Raw genomic sequence first — 15,925 nt, forward strand, 5'->3', positions numbered from 1 at the left:
AGCAGAGAGGCAGTCAGAAACACGAGTCAAGGTGGGCGGAGAGAGATCAGGGGAGGACAGGTAGATTTGCGTATCATCTGCATATAAATGATATTGGAAACCAAAGGAGCTGATGAGTTTACCAAGGGAGGCAGTATAGATGGAGAACATTAGGGGGCCGAGGACAGATCCTTGGGGGACGCCGACAGAGAGGGGTTGGTGAGAAGAGGCAGAACCAGAGAAATAAACACTGAAAGAGCGCTGGGAGAGGTAGGAGGAGCACCAGGAGAGAGCAGTATCCCGTAGACCAAAGTTACGAAGAATGTGAAGAAGCTGTTGATGATCAACAGTGTCAAATGCGGCAGAAAGATCAAGGAGGATTAGGATAGAGTAGTGGCCGTGAGATTTAGCAGCAATTAAGTCGTTGGATACTTTGGTCACAGCAGTTTCGACAGAGTGACCAGCGCGGAATCCAGACTGAAGGGGGTCAAGCAGAGAGTTGGATTCGAGAAAGTCTGTCAATCTGGCGTACACAACTCTCTCGAGGATCTTGGAGGCAAATGGGAGTAGTGAGATAGGGCGGTAGTTGGATGGGGAGTTGGGATCAAGGTTGGGCTTTTTCAGAATCGGGGTTACGGTTGCATGTTTGAAGGGTGAGGGAAATGTGCCAGAGGAAAGGGAGAGATTGAAAATGCTAGCGAGAGGAAGAGCAAGAAAGGGAGACAAAGTGCGGATGAGATGCGAGGGAATAGGATCGAGAGAGCAGGTGGTGGGGCGAGAGGACAGGAGCAGTGCAGAAACCTCTTGTGCTGTAGCAGGTGCAAATGTGCATAGGGTGGCAGGGGGAGTGGGGTTGGGTGATATAATGATAGGGGAAGGAGAGAGATTAGAGATCTCTTTCCTGATTGTAGAGATCTTCTCAGTGAAATGAGATGCAAAGTTTGTGGCGGACAAGGTGGTGGAAGGAGGGGTAGTCACAGGGCGAAGAAGAGCATCAAAAGTGTGAAACAGGTGTTTGGGTTGATGGGACAGTGTGCTTATGAGGGTTTTGAAGTAGTTTACTTTTGCAGAGGAAAGAGCCATGCTGTAGGAGCGCAGCATAAATTTATAGTGGACAAAGTCAGATGCAGAGTGAGACTTTCTCCAGCAGCGTTCAGCAGTTCTGGAACATTTTTGGAGGTAACGGGTCAGCTTAGTGTGCCAGGGTTGTAGTTGGGGGCGCTTGCTGCGTTTAACTGTAGGAGGTGCCAAGATGTCAAGTTGAGAGGAGAGAGTGGAGTTGTAGAGTGAGGTTGCAGAGTTAGGGCAGTTGAGATTTGAGATGGGTAAAAGGAGTGTTTGGAGTGTGGTGGAGAAGTGCTGGAGATCGAGGGAGTTGAGGTTTCTGCGAGGTTGGAGAGTTGAAGGTGTAGAGATTTTGGTATGAGGTATGCAGATGTTATAAGTTGATCTGCAGCTCAGATATCTGTGAGGCATGTGTTTCCGTGGTGTCTTCCATAGCAACCATGTGTGCAGTGAACCCCTTGACATCCTCCCTCATCTGTGAGATTTCAGCCGAGAGTGAGTGCATGAGATCAGCCAGAAGACTGGTAAGTATGACTGTTGTGACAGGAGGGGATGTCACCTCTTTTGCTGGCTTTGGTAGTCCCCTATAGTCCAGCTCCTCCATATTGTGCAGAGGTGAGTAGCTAGATTCTTCTGTGAAGTCATCGAGATCAGCGACCATTTTGGGCCTGCTCTCAGCATGCAGCCTCCACAGCAAATCCCTGATATCAGCTGTAAACCTGGCATGATCTGGTCTTGGCTTATTGTTTTTCCTCCTCATTGTGTGGTAAGTATCTGGAGGCTGTGTGTCTGGTAAGTGATTCCCCTTCATTACCTCTGTAGGAGAAGTTTCAGCCCCCATGCACAGAGCTCTGCGGACCTGTGGACATTCATGGCGGGGCCTAGCTCCACCACCCCCTCCCTAATTACGGGTTTTAATTACAATATGTTTTCTTTTATGGATTTACTGATTTTAGTTTTTTACACCTTTTATATTAAATATATGCCTTTTTTTGTTTTTGTTTTTTTTCTTTTTTTACAGGTGAAAGTTTTTTTTTATAAAATCCAAAATAAATTGTGAAACAAAAAATGTTATCTCTTTGTTACAATGTCTTTGTGAGAAACAATATGTGGGAAGAACACGTAGAAGATGAAAATAAATAACGTTAGAACATCAATATAACATTAAAAACAAATTAACAAAAAAATATATAGTACTAGTACATTGCAGAATGTTGCCAGAAATGTATTCAGAAGGCTTTTTATTATGTGGGCATAGAGAATGTTGAGGTTCATTGGAGGGAGGCAGGGAGGGTGGGAGGGAAGAAGGGAGGGCGGGAGATACAATTAAAAAATAAGCACAAAAGATTATCACAAAGAGAATTTTGGGGGTAAATAAACTTAAAACTTTGCAACTATGTGAGTTAACCATAGATAGAGACTTAAAGAGTAATGCATATTAAATAGTTGTATGCATATATTTCTGCACTATCCCCAGATATCATATATTATATAATACATGACTTTTGCAGTTGATATAACATATTTGTTTTATATGTTGGAATATTCATTATGGGATTTTTTAAGATTAATATTCAAATAGAAATGTATTTATTGATACAATTATTTATTTGTTGGGTTGTTTATTATGTTTTTTTTATTTAAATTTTAAGTTATATTTTTTAGTTATATTTTAAATTTTGAATGATATCTTAGAATATTTTTTATTTATATCTATTATAAAATGTAAGGTGATATATTGTTATGGGTGTTTAATAATAAGATATCATGAAAACTGCTGCTGTCGGTCTTTAATCATATGGAGTTTGTTTTATATAGTATATATACATTTATATTGTTATAATCCTGTTTTAATGTGACTCTTTAGCAATTGGTAATAGTGGATATTATTAGGTAATTATTTGTTAAATACTTTGTAGTTTTTATGTAAATACTTTGTTTATCAATGAATATGTCTGCATATATTGATAGGAAATGATCCCATTTTTCCAGCTCTCATTTTTTACCTCAGCTCTTTATAAATGTTAATTGACCGATAGCTAGTTTACATGTAGACTGAGCTATATCGGGGTGTGCACCTGTTAATTAATAAAAGTATTAATAAGGTTTATGAAGCAGTACTGATTGTGCAAGTGCACTACTGGAGGGCAGAAGAATGGCTTCTTAAGCTTCACAGTGACCCCATTCCCGTTTCCCATTCCTGTTTATTTTTATTCCGAATGGAGGTCCACTGTGCTTGTCACACATACGCATGTGCAGCAATGATAAAGTCACTTCTGGTTGATTACAGTGTTGGAGGTCACGCAGTCACCTCCAACAGATGGAGATAATTACATCTGACTAGAAGTTCTATACATAAAGACAACTGGAAGACAACAGCAGAGCTTATGAGGAAGTCAAAGTAGATTGGCGAAACACGTAGAGCTATTCCCTTGAAACTGAATTATTGCCACATCCAGACACAATTTTTTAACTAGCTGAGAATGTATTTCTTTGAATTGCAGTTATCTTTCGGAATCTGGAAAGTGGCTAATCTGGAGAAATGAGCCCTTTGGGGCCAATGTTCTATTTGCACTATTTATGTTGCGCTTTATATGTGAGTGTTTATAATTGTATGTGTATATTAAATATACTACACTATAAAGATTTATTTTGCTCTTTCCTACATACTTGTAGAAATCTACAAATGATTGAAGACCATAAGGATTTCTATATTATTTAGTTTATATTAATTCACTTTGATTGTTATGTTTTGCACTTGTACTTGGAAATGTTATACATTTTGTTTTCATACATATCTCCTAGTTCGGCACAGTGCACAAGTGAACAAAGTGTGCTTGAACTAAATATAAAAGATATACCAAATAGCAGGAAACATATAAAGTGCACAGACCTAACACAGCACTCTATTTTCAATAAATACAAGATTAAGCAGTGCTATGCCTTTAAAAATGAACAACACTCCTGTGCAGTGACTACATCATCCTTTTAGAAACTCACAATAGATAAAATAAAATAATGGCAACAGGGTAAAAGTGCACTGTCCCTTTAAAATATGAATAACTTATTGTGCAGTGATTACACCAATTATTTAGAAAGTCACAATAAATAAAATAATTACTGCCAATACAATTGCATTGTGCGCCTATACCCCACACAGTAAAAATAGGAGGGGGAAGGGGGCGGGCGAATAACTTAGAAACATTGAGCAGATAAGTACTGCTCAGGACATAGAGACTCTACTGATATTGCCTTGAAGTATAAGGTTCACAATCGTGGTGTCCAGATATAAACCTTAATTTTACAATCAGTATACAATTAGAAAGGACAGCCCACAATGCACTTCCACAGCTAAAAATGTTTCACCATAATTTCCTGTCTGGCAAATAATCCTTTATTTATGGAATATCCAATGTTTTGTCTCACTGCTTGATATTGTACTAATTGTAGTGGTTTGCACACTACGAAACAGGGCCTAACCCTTATATATATTTTAGAGGCATAAGCAAAACAGTACTCGATGATTATCCCAAATAGATAAAGGGATTCAGTGAGACGGAGCACAGTAAGAGAAAGGACAGAGTGTAAATGAGGAGTAGTAAATCCCTACCTTTATTATTACTAATTAAAAACAGAAGGAATAGAGTTTACAATAATGTGTGTAAATACCAGAAAGAACTGGCGCAGAGCAGGGCAAACCTAAAATAGAGGTCCCTGAAAAAAACTCCACTTGGGTGTTTTGTTTATGGATTCCTCCTTCGTTTTGCTTTGCTGCTGATTTGAGGAGAAGGCTGAAGGTCTTATAGTGACATCTTTACACCAAAGGTTGATCTTTTGCTTCAGTGCCCAACTACATACCTGGACTATCCTGCGACTGTAAGACTAATCATAGAGTGTCATCCTTCAAAGCTTCCATTTGTTGCATTATTATATTTTATTATTTTCTGAAAATACATTCTGTTGCATTCTTTCTTTTATTCCTGATGAGTTCCCGACTGACATTACAGTAGATACTGCTCTCAAACACACTAGTTTTAGATAGGAAAACTAAATTCCTCTTATTAGCTAAATAAAACAATCAGTATGATTATTTTATTTGTTCTTTTCTCCAGATTGGGTTAAGCAGATAAGTATGAATTAAATATTAGATGCAAAGTAAAACATTCTGCTGGTTCAAGAGCGATAGGTTTTCATACATGGATGTATTGCTCATCCTCATATCCTATAACCAAACAAAACATTTATTTTTCAGGTAAAATGCATGAATACAAAACCAAAATTACTGAAAGGAATTCATTGGATAATAACAGAAAGAATAATCCTCGATTATAACGTAGCTCTTGGACAAACCGGAAAAGTATTTGCTAAAAAAAAAATATTACATTTTTTAGCTCCATTGCTTGCAGTAAAAAAACCTCCAAGGTCATTTTTACGAAAGCTAGGCATCTAAAAAGCATTTTAACTTGGTGCCTGATTAGAAATTCTAGCTCTAAGGAAATTGTAGAATATATTTGGGAAGGATATAAGCACTGATTTGTAGCTATGTGTAGTCATTCCATTTCTGGTTCAGAAGCATAGGCTTTTGAATTGGAAGCTTCACTGATTGTAATACATCCACACTAATCTTTTTTTTTTTTTTTTTTTTTTGCACAGAGCAGTCAGATGACATTCAAAGTTTTAAAATTGAGAAAATGTAAAATACAGATTTCAGAAGATATAAATATAATTCTTAGTAATTCAAAATAATGCAGCCTTTGAATGCAATACTTTGCAACATAATGCTTAAACATGATGAATGTTTGACACTTTTATTAGAATATATAACAATCTGATGGCATTATCATATTCTAAAGCATGTCTTGTTTGAGGAAAATGAATGCATTAGGGGAAATAACAAGTGGTGATTCAAGCATAATCCTGTACACTAGAAAACAATGCTGGAATTATCAGGTTTGTACTAAAACAAACACTAGAATGAATAAATATTTTTATTTTGTCTTATCTTATACAGAACAACATATTTCAGTGTATAGTTGTATTAATTAAAACAGAACCATCTCTTGCAGCATTGAATAAAACATTAAAGGTGCATTTTATGTGCACTGTAGTGGTTATGGTTCCAATTGTCTCTTTGGGCCATCTGGCAGTAATCTGTCAAATTATTTGCAAATTATGTGCAAAAGATAATACAGGAGCACCCTAACCTAGTTTGGTCACTCTTACCTTAACCCGTGTTATCATCATAGTATGGTTTGCACTATTTATTTTTTCTTCTTTACTGGTTTATCATTGTTCTTTCTACTTCCTCTGCCCCCTGTCTCCTCTTATCACAGGTATTGGTTTTTGAATGACATATATCCATCCCCCCCCCTCAAACATGTGTCTATTAATGCAAAAGGCCCATATGTCCCTGATAAGAGATCCCATGGTCTTAGAGATTTTAGGGCACAGGGAGCAGAGTTGATTTATATCCAAGATATTCATTCCAGGCAGATAGGATTAACAAACCAAGATTATACTCAGGGTTATGATAGCAACAACCCTATGGGAAATCCATGGTTATGACCATTCAGTTCCATAGAAACCTAACTTTCACTCATGGAGACACTCTGTTGGACCAGGAACGCAGGTATATGTTCGTGAAGGGTACACTGCTTGGTCACACATACATATTTGCAAACATATACCTCCTTAATAGTTGGCAAAGCTGATTTATTTATGTGTGCACTTCACACATTTCCCTACTTAATTCTTAGGAGACTTCAGTGTGGCACTGGATCCAAGTTTGGATGGGTCTGCCTTGTTCTCCAGATTGGTAAACATCTGCACTCCTATAGGCTGTACAACTGCTGGCAGACGATGCACCCGGAGGATCATGATTATATGTTGCTTTCAGATCACAATCGCTGCTAATAATTTTGCTGCTAATAGAGGAAATGGCTTAACGCCTTAGGTGTCACACAAGTAATTTATTATGCAAATGCCTCTCTCGCCCCATACATTTACCGGGAGGTTCGGAGAGAGTGTCAACAGTGTCTGGATGGGGGCTAGAGCGAGTAATGTTATGGGGTGAATAAGTGTACTAATGTATCTTTTCCATGATGATAGCAGGAACTTGGTGGAGAGAGAGTAATAATGGATGGTGAGGTAGCAATTTCAGGTAGTGTGCAGGACTATAGTAAGTGAGATATGGACTTCCACCCCATACATGCTTGCTCAAACGATAACCACAATGGGTCTGATGTTGTATGTAGCAAGAGAAGGCCCTGGGATAGTATTGTTGCTTTATTGTAGCTGCACACATCTGGGATGCCGAGACTGTTATGGTACTTTTTGAAAGTAAACCAAAATGTTCAAATGTCTATCTGTTCCTGTCCAAATCAATAAAATTAAATTGCGTATATACGCTGAAGTAATTAAGTCTGACACACAAGGTTCAGGTTAAAATAACTTCGAGAAAGTTTATTGGCAAGTGCAGTAAAAGCGGGCGCGCAGGCCCTTTTAAGAGGCATTTTGCGTCATCATTGATTATTAGAATATCAGCAAATAAACATCATCAATTGGATTAATTGTTAAGTGACGGGGTTAGTGTCTTACCTATTGGTTCGTAAAATTAAGAGGTTAGTCCCGTGCCCACCCATCAGAGGTGGGATTATTCTGGACACGGGTGGGGATGAGGGGGTCCTGAGCGTCATTTTACACGGTCAATGATATCAGGCTTCATGTCCAGGTGCAAGGTCTCTTATGAATAGAACATTTCATTACTACTGTGTTCTCGTGGCCTTCAAACTATACTATCTTACAAGTCCTAAGGAGTAGCCGACAAGTCTTAAGGAGTAGCCAGCACCTCCTGGTACTTGTCCTTGCAGGAAAACACAGTCTTTGTCTACTGTACTAATTGGGTTGAGAAGTTCAGTCACGTAATGTAGTTTTAAAATGAACAAGTTAAGTCATGAGGACAAAATGGAGGATTGAAGAAGTCAGGTTAGGAGGACAAAATGGAGGAAGAAGTCACAGTATAAAGTTAAAATGGAGTTAGTACAATAATTCAATACAAGTACAATAATAATTTTTAATAATTCCACATCAGTCCCCCCTATGAAATGTTAGATTCTAAGAGATAAAACTTTATTATGTTAGTATCAGAAGACGTGTTAACCCAAAGGCACAGAAACCCCGTGGCCGCTAGCTAGGTGTTACTGCAGAGTGCAAGTCTGTCCCTAGAACTGACCCTAATAGGCTAACTCATCCATCAGTATGGCTCTCGAACACTTCACACCCACGGGTATCCCATGGCAGCTAACCCACCACTTCTCCACACGGGGCCTTTACCATTCACTGACAGATGCTGTCCCTAATCTAGTCCCTTCCTAGAATTCCTGCACTTTATCAACAAAAGGGATAATTTGCAGCGGCAGACAGGGTGAGTTGATGTTTTGGAATTCTTGGTCATCAACTTCGAGATGGGTCAAAGTGGGTGCTGCTTGGTCAACAGTCTTCATGAGGGATTTTCTCAGACATGGGAGGACACAACAAAAGAGAAGAGCAAAAATAAAAAGAAAAATTAGTATAGCCATACCAATCTGCATTAAAGCCTTTTGCCATCCTGTCATCCAACCAAACCATCTTTCCCAGGGATCTTTTATCCCAGAATTCCTTTTTAACTCTTTAGACAGGTCATTTAATTTTTCTATGGCTAGTGTGACTTTACCATTAGGGCCTGTGTTTTCTGGGATGTAGGTACAACATGTCATGGTGTCGGGCAAAATTTTACAAACCCCTCCTTTTTCGGCTAAGATCATATCTAGGGCCATTCTATTCTGGAAAGTCATTTGGGATGTGGCCTGCAACTGTTCGGCCAACCCCTGGAGGGCGTCTCTGGTGTAATTAACAAAACGCTGTTGGTTATAATAAATGTAATTTATCCAATTTAAATTCTTGTTTGCGGTAACTATGGTAAAAATTGATTCAAATCCTGCAGCAACTTCATCCCTTGCTTTAAACTCATTGGGCACCCCCCCTGGGCACTCCAATGGCATCAATATACACATGAGGATCAAAACTTCCTTTCACTGGGGCGTCACGTTTAACCTTAGTGTGGCTGGACTCATGGGTGTTGAGGTGTGTGTCAGAGATAATGTGTATAGGCATAATGGCCTTAGTCAAAGTACACTCCCCCCACCATTCCGTGTCCATTCTGGATCTTAGCTGTAAATCCCCACACAACCAGTAAATGTCTCCTAGTGACCTAGTGTGATGTTGCAGCAAGCGTACAGGGACAGTTCTGTATGTAGCACAATAACCTTTGGAAAAGTTACCTACAAATTTACCAATACCATCGTACATGGCATAGCAAGTGTAATTACCTTTATATACGGTAATACCATCAGGGGGTTTGACATCTTTGGCTAGAAGAGGATACTCCTTTGTCCATGCAATGCATATGGACCTGTTAAAATTATAGTGATAGGCAAAAAGGCTTAAAACACATTCTTCTATATCTACGGGTAGGATTAAAGGTACGGTACCCAGGTGAGGCCGGGCACCGCCACACACATAACATGCAGTTCTATTATGCTTATTAGCATTATATTTCATCCATTCTAACCATAAATTTACATCATTAAAACCTGTTTCAGCGGCCATGGTATCTTCAAAGGTGGGGTTAGCAATGGCCATCATGTCCTGAAAGGTCTGGATATGAGGTTTTAATGGATTAGGGACCATATGGGTGGCCCCTTGCCACTCAGAAGAGTTGCACATATCTTTGAGGTAGAAATGCCCTAATTTCTGGTAGGAACCTCTTTTCCAATACATTCCCATCACATACTGGTCTGCATCTGTTGGACTTGGATGCTCAATGTTAAGGATTAATTTCATTGGTGTGCTCCCCCCAGGCTTTCTTAAAGTCATTCTCTGGAGAAGCGATCTACCATGATCATCTACTTTAGCTACGGCACTTTTTGGTTTGTAACCCCAGGCAGGCCCGGCATTCCATCCCGCCGCCCCCCAATGGTCACAATTGTGCCCCCATTGCTTGTCAACTACACAAACATATGGGTCTTTCGAATGAGGGATATCTCTATAGATGCTCTGGATTTGTGGTGTGGGAAATGGGCATTCTACAATATCACAGTAGTCGAAGGTATAAGTAGCCACCTGGGTGCATGATGAATTATACCAGAAGGTGTACCCACTAATATCTTTGGTAATGGCTACTTGCTGGGCCTTCATAAGGCTAATTAAGGAGAAGATGTACCAGAGATACATGTTTGTGCGATATTCGCTTCCTCTGGGGCAGGAGATTTCTTGCAGTGGGAAGCGTGGATCCAGTTTGGCCTACCGGCCACTTTGACGGAGGTTGCGGTAATCAGGAGAACTTGGAATGGACCGTCAAATCTCGGTTCTAGGGTGTTTTTCCGCACAAACTTCTTGACCAGGACCCAATCTCCGGGAAGTAGGTTATGGGAACCTGTATCCAATTCGGGATCTGGAATTGAAGAGAAAACTTGGGCATGTATTTTGTTTAGGACACTTGCAAGTTCAGTTACATAGTTTACTAAAACATCTGATTGGAGTTGCAACTGCTGCGGATAATAACAACCTAGCCTGGGTGCTGTCCCAAATAGAACCTCATATGGGGACAGTGAATGCTTCCCTCTAGGTGTGTGCCTAACGCTAAATAAAGCTATTGGCAGGCTTTCTGGCCAGGGCATCTTTGTTTCTTGTGACATTTTTAACATTCTGGTTTTTAGAGTGCCATTCATGCGCTCCACTTTACCACTACTTTGTGGGTGGTAAGGGGTGTGGAAGGCTAGAGTCACCCCTAGAGCAGTCCAAATTTCTTTAGTCACTGTTGCTGTAAAGGCTGGGCCTTGGTCACTTTCAATGACTTCTGGAAGTCCGAACCTACATACTATCTCGGTAAGTAGGCGTCTTGCGGTTGTTTTTGCAGTGATATTGGCCACTGGGTATGCCTCTGGCCATCCTGAGAACATGTCCACTATAACTAGTGCATATTCATGGGGCCCACTCTTGGGCATTTGGATGTGGTCAATTTGAATTCGCTGGAAGGGGTACATGGGCTTTGCCAGGTGTTTTGCAGGCACCTTAACTGGTTTTCCTGGATTGCATTTTGCACAAATGACACAGGCTTTGCAGAAGTTGCTGATCAATGTTGTGATTCCAGGTGCTTCATAATACTTCTGTATGAGGGCGGCCATCAGTTCTTTTGACAGGTGTGCAGGCCCATGTGCCCATTGGACCACTGCTGGGTACAAATTTCTGGGAAGACAAAATTTGAAGTTGTTGTAATATATTCCGTCCCTTTGGACAGCTCCTTTCTTTTTCCATTTCTGGATTTCCTCAGGAGTGACTGCAGCTTGCTGTTCTTGTAAAATTCGCAAATCAGTAGGAAGAGTTTGCAGAGCAAAAATAGGGACTTCTTCTTCTTCTTGTCCGGACACTTCTTCATCCACTTCCTGCAGATCCCTGGCCGCTAGCTTAGCAGCTTGATCAGCCAAATGGTTGCCCTTTGCTTCATCTGTATCCAATTTCCCATGGGCCTTGACTTTCAAAACGGCCACTTCTTTGGGGAGTAGGAGGGCATCCATTAGCTCCTTGATTGCAGTGCTGTGTTTGACTGGTGTACCGGCGGTGGTAAGAAATCCTCTTGTCTTCCAAATTAGGCCGAAGTCATGTGCCACACCCAGAGCATATCTTGAATCTGTATAGATGTTGGCACGTTTTCCCTCGGAAATTTTGCATGCTGAAGTCAGAGCCTGTAATTCAGCTTCTTGCGCAGACATTGCTGGCGGTAAGGATGATGATTTGATAACTTCATCTGTTGTGGTTACGGCATATCCTGTGTGATATGTTCCTCCTTCATCGGCATATCTTGATCCGTCCACAAACAGGGTAAGATCCGGATCTGGTAATGGATTCTCATGCACAGTTGGTAAGTGCACTGTTTCCATTTTCATCTGTTCAAAACAGTCATGAGGTGTTTCTGGGTCATAATCATTCTTTATGACCAGGTCTTGAAATTCCTTTTCCAGGAAATGGCGTGGCCATGCTTCTAGAAGGTCAGTTGTTGGGTATTTGGCAATACCATTTTCCTGTAGCTGTTCTTCATTCATGGTGGCCCATAGTTTTGCCATGGGCCCAAGATCATTCCATGACCTTGTCTTCAACTTGGTAACAGGAATATGTGGGATAGCAGTATCCCAATGACGGTAAAGGTAGTTAAGTTGTTGAGGTAGCTGGATCAAGACCATGCTATTGCCTTCAGAGTCACAATAGAAGTCTTGTGCAGTGAGCTTTACATCGGTCCAGTGGTAAAGCTCATCTTCATAGCAAGGTTCAGGAGTAATGTTCGGCTTGTACCACATGGTGCAGAAGGCGTAATCCGGGCCTTCACAAAGAGGTGTCTCATCTTCATGAAATGACAAATGTGGATGCATGACTTTCTTGATACATCCACAGAGCAGGTAGATGTAGGTTTCATCTGTGATAAATCCATAATAGATACCCCCCTCAGGGAGTGGAAGAAGAGTGGACGGATTAAGCACTTGACATCTTTGGATGGAAATGTTGTCAGGCAAGAGAAGATGACACTGTAGGCGCAGGTGTCTGGCTGGAGACACGTGCTTAAGCTGGACTTGGTTGACAATAGCAGAGATGTCATGAGGGGCCAAAACAACCAGAGGGTGGCCAAGGACCAGGTCTGAGGTTCTTTCTATGAGTTCCCTCGCAGCAAAAACGGCCCTGAGACAGGAAGGAGTCCCTCTGGCCACAACGTCCAGTTGACATGAGAAATATCCAATAGGCCGCTGGCGACCTCTTAAGTCATTAGTTTGGGTGAGAACTCCTGTTGCATGGCCTTGTCTTTCAGAGACGAATAATTTGAAAGGTTTGGAATAGTCAGGTAGGCCCAAGGCAGGAGCAGAAGCAATGGCCCGTTTGAGAGCATTGAAATTGTCCAGAGCTTCAGCGGCCAGACAGAATGGGTCAGACTTAAGAGCATCATAGAGAGGTTGCATGAGCAGAGAGGCTTCTGGGATCCATGCTCTGCAGTAGGAAATGAGGCCCAGGAAGGCATGAAGAGACTTAGAAGTCCTTGGAGGCGGAATATCCAGCACAGCTCTTACCCGGTCCCGAGTAAGATGTCTGGTACCTGGAGATAGGCAATGTCCAAGGAAAATTACTGAAGGTTGGCAGAATTGTAGCTTGATAAGCGAAGCTTTGCATCCTTGTTCTGCCAAATAGCAAAGGAGACTAAGTGAGCAATTTTCAGTAGTGGGTATATCATCTCCACAGAGTAACAAATCATCCACATACTGGAGCAGAACAACTTCTGGGTGCTCGGCTTGCCATGGATCAAGGATGGTACCCATGGCCTTTGCAAATTGACTTGGAGAATTTTGTGCCCCTTGGGGCATGACAGTCCAGGTATATTGTTGCATCTCATGAGTGAAAGCAAAAAGGTATTGACAGGAAGGGTCCAGCGGGACACTGAAAAAGGCATTGGCCAGGTCAATGACTGTGAAGAATTTTGCAGATGGTGGGACTCCAGAGAGCAGAGTATGAGGATTTGGTACAAGAGGGGTATCCAGGACGGTAGCTTCATTAACAGCACGGAGATCCTGGACCATCCTGTACTTCTCTGGCTCACCTTTTGGAGTTTTCTTTTTTACAGGAAATAATGGGGTGTTGCATTCAGATTTACATTTGACCAGGGCACCCTTCTCTAAGAGTGCCTTGATGTGGATAGAAATGGCAGCAGACTGTGCTGGTTTTAAGGGGTATTGTGGTTTTCTTGGTAGCTTAGCTCCTGAAATGAGTTTCACCACCACAGGGGGAACATTTAGGTGACCTATGTCCTCTGGACCTGAGGACCATAACTTAGCGGGCACCTGTGTTTTTAACTCCTCTGGGAAGTGAGATCTTAATTCTGCTGCTTCCTCACGGGGCTTTTCTAAATGCAGCATCAGAGGCAAGGAGCATAGGGCTGAAGTGTCTGATACAGACAGAGGTGTAAACATTTCTACCTGCCCATCCGGGGTAAAGGTAATGGATGCTTGCAGGCGTGAGAGAACATCAGCACCTAGCAGGTTAATGGGGCATGTGGAGGATACTACAAAGCGAGCGAGCAGGCTAGAACCAACTCGTAGCGGAGTTGTTAGAGGGCTATGTCTCGGCTGGCCATCCACTCCAACACAAGAGACATCGATATTTGACAGAAAAGATGGGTCTGGCAGGTCTTGTTCTCGCAGAACACTACGGGCTGCACCTGTGTCAACAAGGAATGTGGTAGGGTGGCCTTCAATAGGCAAAGTCACTGTGGCGAGTGGCCCCCCTTTATCCCCTGTAGACACTGCCATTACAGGGGTTACAGACACAGGCTTGCCAGTTTCCTAATCATCTGGTTCTTCAACAATTGGAACCTTTGTCTCGGTCTTGGGGCCTGGGGCAGGCTTAGAGAACTTCTTGGGTGCCCCTGGTTCCTTTTTAGGTTCCGGACAGTCACCTCTGTAGTGTCCCTGAGCCCCACAATTGAAACAAGTTACATCCTCTAACCTGATTCTCTTGGTGCCAGAGGTGACGGGGGTAGCGCGAGTCACCATGAGGGGAGCTGGATTGGATCTTCTTGGGGTCTGAACAGATTCCAACCCTCTAGCAACTAAAAGCAGGGTATCCAGGGGAACAACCTTATATTCAGGACGTGCAGCAATGATTCCCTTGCGTATAGAGTCTTTAACACCTTGGACAAACGCACCTGACAGCATTTGTGAATGAATCTTGTCAATAAGATCAAACCCCAAATCTGTGAACATTTGATACAGTCTTGCATGAAACCTTTCCACTGATTCTCCTTTATCTTGAATAACATCAGTAAGGCCAGCAGCCTGATCCGCAAGTTTGTCCTTAGCCCATTCTCTTAATTGGGTGCAAAAAGTTACTCCAGAGGGGTAATCAACATCACTGCTGAGCAGATCTGTACTGAGGTGTCGGGCCATACTTGGCCAATATGCATCCCCTGCTTTTATAGCACAAATGCTCAGTAGATCACGCCATGCGGCGGAATAAGTCTTTTGAATTTGAACTATCCCTCGGTAGAAGGGCATAGGCTGTTTTTCTGGGTCAGGGAGTGATTTCATTAGAGCACTAGCTTGAGTGGGATTGAAAGCAACATATTTAGGAGGGGCCTGTTCTCCCCGACCCTTGTGGCCAAAGGGGTCATCGATAGAACGATGAGTTGGGGCTCCCGCGGCAAGCTCCGATGAGACATGGGACACCCTGTCCATCTCGTCATCATCGAAGTCTATGATATTGGCTCTTTTGCGCGGTGCAGGGCCCGCATGAGGTGAAAGGATCGGTGGTTGGGAACGAGCCCCAGATGCAGGGGTGGCTAGCGAGTCATAACCTGGGGATAGGTAGTCACCGGGGATTACCGGCATCAGGGCCGAACTGGGGGCCGCCATATTGGTGGCCGGAAAAGGTACTACATTAGGGTTAAGGGAAGAAGTGGCGGCCATGTTAGATGTGAGCACACCCGGAGCAACCTGTGCCGGACTGGGCATAACCGGAACCTGGGGAGTGGCTTGGGGAAGGGGTAGTGGATATCCGGGATAGGGCAGGGCCATGGGATATGGGAAGGGGTAGGGCCAGGCTGGGGAGGGAAAGGAGGTGGGGTATTGGACTGGGGCGGAGATGGGAGGGGACGGAGAGGGATTGGTAAGGGTGGGCGTAGAGGGAGGAGCCGGGGTGAGGGTGGAAGAGGTGGTTAGCTGGGCGGATGAAGAGGGGAGGGGATCATTAATGGAGAGGGAGTGTAGGGAAGGAATGGCAGATGAAATGTCAGGGGGAGGTACTGCAGGTA

This window comes from Pelobates fuscus, chromosome 5 (assembly GCF_036172605.1).
Source record: "Pelobates fuscus isolate aPelFus1 chromosome 5, aPelFus1.pri, whole genome shotgun sequence".
Taxonomy (NCBI): domain Eukaryota; kingdom Metazoa; phylum Chordata; class Amphibia; order Anura; family Pelobatidae; genus Pelobates; species Pelobates fuscus.